Raw genomic sequence first — 3,545 nt, 5'->3', positions numbered from 1 at the left:
CCAGTGTGGAGTCCTCCAGGGCCTATTCATGGGTATCTGCTCTGCCGTTGAACTTCCATGGGCTGCAGGGACCTCCTGTGCCTTCTCCTACTCCATGGGGTTGAACTGGGTGTCTGAGGTTCTCTGTCCTCCCCCTCCTCCTCCTGGCAACGAAGCTCTCTCTTCGTTTAGGCCGATGGTCATCTTTTGTTCAGGTCAATGGCCTCTGCTCCAGGTTCTCTCCACCTTCTTCTTTTCAGGACAGTCCTTCCCCTCACAAATACGGATTCGCAGAGGTGTTTCTCTGTCGCTAATTGTCTCAGTCTGGGCTGGGGTGTCTCCGCCTTGGAGCCAGGGGAGCTTTCGCGAAGCTTCTCACAAGGTGGCTCCTTCCCCTACCAAAAACGACCCCCCCCCCCACTCTGGAAACCCAACGCATGTACTGGGAGTGCCCTTTTGGTTTTGTCAGGCTGAGGTTATCCTGGTTGATGTTAAACCCACCTTCTTGTTCCAGCTGGAGCACAGGGACAGTGGGGGGCTGGAGAACAGGGATGTCCGCGTGTCCCTCCTGGTTCAGCTGCCTGGTGGTGGGTTGCTGGTTCAGACAGTTTGTTGACCTTCTCTAGCGCAGCTAATTGCCGCCCACCATGGCTATTGTGAGACTCTAATTGTTTGTAAATCATTGTGAAATGGAGGAAACTATGTGAAGAAGTGTAATTAGGATTCAGGGTATGGAGTGCTTCTCTGCTTCAGAGAGCTGAGATTAATTCTGCTTTATTGAAGCTGTTAGTTCAATTTCACTGTCCTAAAAAAGCCCCAACTTTATTTTTATGATAATCTGGATTGTTTGCTCTTTTCTGCCAGTTCCCATGCCTGAACAGCTTAGAGTGTCTCTTGCAGCTATTAACTCTCCTGGCAAAACTGCATCCTCTGGGAAGCAACCTGTGCTGTTGGCTCCTTCCACTTCCTGGGAAGAGCTTTCTCCTTTTGGGTAAAGTATTTGTTTTGTCAGACTGCTGCTTTTGCTTCCTGGGCTTGTTTTTCTTTCAGCCTCCAGCTTTCTGATGGAGCAGCAGAAGTAGTGGGCAGCAGTGAAGAGCAGCAGTGAGCTCCCGAGGATGAATTCAGAGGCATGCTTTACACTTCGTGGCTTTGTACTGGAGCGGGAGCCCGGCAGGATGCTGGGCTGGGTCTGAAATCATAAATCCCTCAGTTTGGTGGCTTTGTCTTACAAAAATAACCTACCCTGCTTGAAAAAAGGGTATGGGTATTTAAAACAGGGCTTTGGCATGATCCAGGTAAGCGTAGCCACCAACTGCCCTTCTGCAGAGCCCTGGAGAGCAGCCACCATGCAGTCACTGCAGTCCCTGGGGCCCACGCGGTGCCACCCCTTCCCTGACCTGGGAAGTACCAGGTGCCTGCGGCCAAGAGCAGCCTCAGCTTTGGAGGAGCTGAGCATCTTGGCAGTTCGGTTTGGGTCCAGGTACTGTGGTGTTGGTCCTCTGCCTCTTTTCTCAGAAGGGCTCGATTTGGGAGATATTCCTAAGGCGGGCCTTGTTGCACATCTGTCCAGCTGTGGTGGTCTCAGGTGCAATGGAAACCTCAAGTCTTCTTTTTTTTTTTTTTTTTTTTTTTTTAGTAGACCAGTTTTCTCTCTGCTTCAGATTTCTGCAGTAGCTGGTTTGCCTGTACCGTGGCTAAAGCTGCTCTCCAGGATGCTGGAAACACGGGTTGGAGTCTGGCTTCTATGTGGCCCTTTTGGTTTTGGGAGAGTGGGTGTAAGCGCTTGGTTTGGGAGGTTTGGGGCCGTGGCACATGGGTGGGAAGAGGTGCCTTCTTGTGCCTCGCATCCGGCCCACTGCTCCCCATCTTTTAAAAGTGCTGTCAGAATTTCTTACCACAGATTGCAGATACCACATGTTATTGCTTCTTTGAACTACACTGACCTTCACTTACCGCTTTTTAATGAATTTATGAGTTTGCGTTAAACAAAAGATCCCGGCTGTGAGGACCAGATGTCTTGTTTAAAACCAAGGTAAAACTGTTGTTCAGTTTGTTTGTTGTGCAGGCTTCCTTATCACTTAGCCTTAGATTTAGCTCTGCTTTTTCTTCTTTTCCTTTTTCTTTTTAACCCCGAAAAAAGTAGTAGCAGCTTTGGCCTTTTACCCTTTTGTTGTACTTTTTGAGGATTTTATTAATTTAGTGGTCTCATCCTCCTAAGTGATCAAAGTCCCTCTGCCTTGCAGCATAGCTTACCTGCTGAAGTGACCACCTCATTTATGGGAAAGCATTTGAGTAGTTCTGAAAAATTTCTCTTTAAGGCCTTTAAAATATGATGGAGGCAAGTAGAAATCATCTTACTCTATGTAGAGGCTGCCTTAACTCATGTACTTAACTTAAGGCTGTACTTAACTCCTGTTGAGCCAGGTGTAATTGTTAGTGCCTTGGACTGTCTCTTGAGTGTTGTCTTTAAAGATGGAAATAATACATAGTTTTCTGCTTCCAGTTTTAGAGTGAGTTCAGCTTTAATCATCCGCTGTCCAGTATCTCAGAAGTTTAAAAGAATTTTTAAAATGCCACGTGGATAATTAACACCAGTCCAGGAAAGGAGCCTGCATTCTTGAGTTTGAAAGATACGATATGTTTAGTAGAAATTGGTGTTAGATTAACTTACTTTAAACATGTTCCTTTTTCTAGATTGGTTATAAGCATGACACAGAATAACATGTAATGGGATCTTTTATCTTTCTGGAGGCGTATAAGAAACCATGTGTTTACACTTGAAGAGTGGTGCACTTGCGATAGTTCAAGAACTCAATTGTTATAAAGAAGAAATGTGAAGAAATGCTCAACGAGTTCATTGTGCCTGGTGTTCTGTTTGGGTCCCATTTGGTAATAGATTGACCTCTGTAAAAGGGAGACAATCCCTACCTGTTCCAGAATTTAAAATGGTTCCCTGCTAATTGTTATATTTGACTTTATTTATGGTATTGTGTCCATAATGCACATGTAATTTTGATAAAAATCAATTTGCAATTGATTTAGTGTTTGAACAACACTCTTGTTTAACTTTGAGATATTCCAATTTCCAATATTAAAGCAATAAAGTATGCACAAAAGTAGATGTTTCAGTAAAATAAAAACTACCAAGTAAGGTGTGGGATTTGTAGCGAGTTCTCCAGATTTGTTTTATGGACTTAATTCTGAAAAAATACAGATAGACGTTCCCTCTACCTGAAATCCACCTTACAGCTAAAGTAATCAGATTTATTGAGGAAAAGCATATAATTTCAGTAGAAGTGTGTCCTTTTGCACCTCTTCTGTCATGTCCTCCATATTTGCCAGAAGTATACACTACACCTGAAACTTACATATGAATTTTAGCCTGGAAATATTCTTTCTGCATGAAGAAGTTTGTACCTTTTGAGGAATCTGTGATGTTCCGTCAGCAGTCTTTAGCAGAAGACTTTGGAAACCTACGTCTGCAGCTTTCCTTCGTGCAGTTACTGCTCAGTTAATTGCTTTCCTGAAATACTTCTATGTCTTGGGAGGTCAAAAAGCGGGTG

This window comes from Antrostomus carolinensis, unplaced genomic scaffold (genome assembly GCF_000700745.2).
Source record: "Antrostomus carolinensis isolate BGI_N321 unplaced genomic scaffold, ASM70074v2 scaffold27505, whole genome shotgun sequence".
Lineage (NCBI taxonomy): Eukaryota > Metazoa > Chordata > Aves > Caprimulgiformes > Caprimulgidae > Antrostomus > Antrostomus carolinensis.
The sequence above is the reverse complement of the archived record's forward strand: the minus strand, read 5'-3'. Positions refer to the sequence as shown.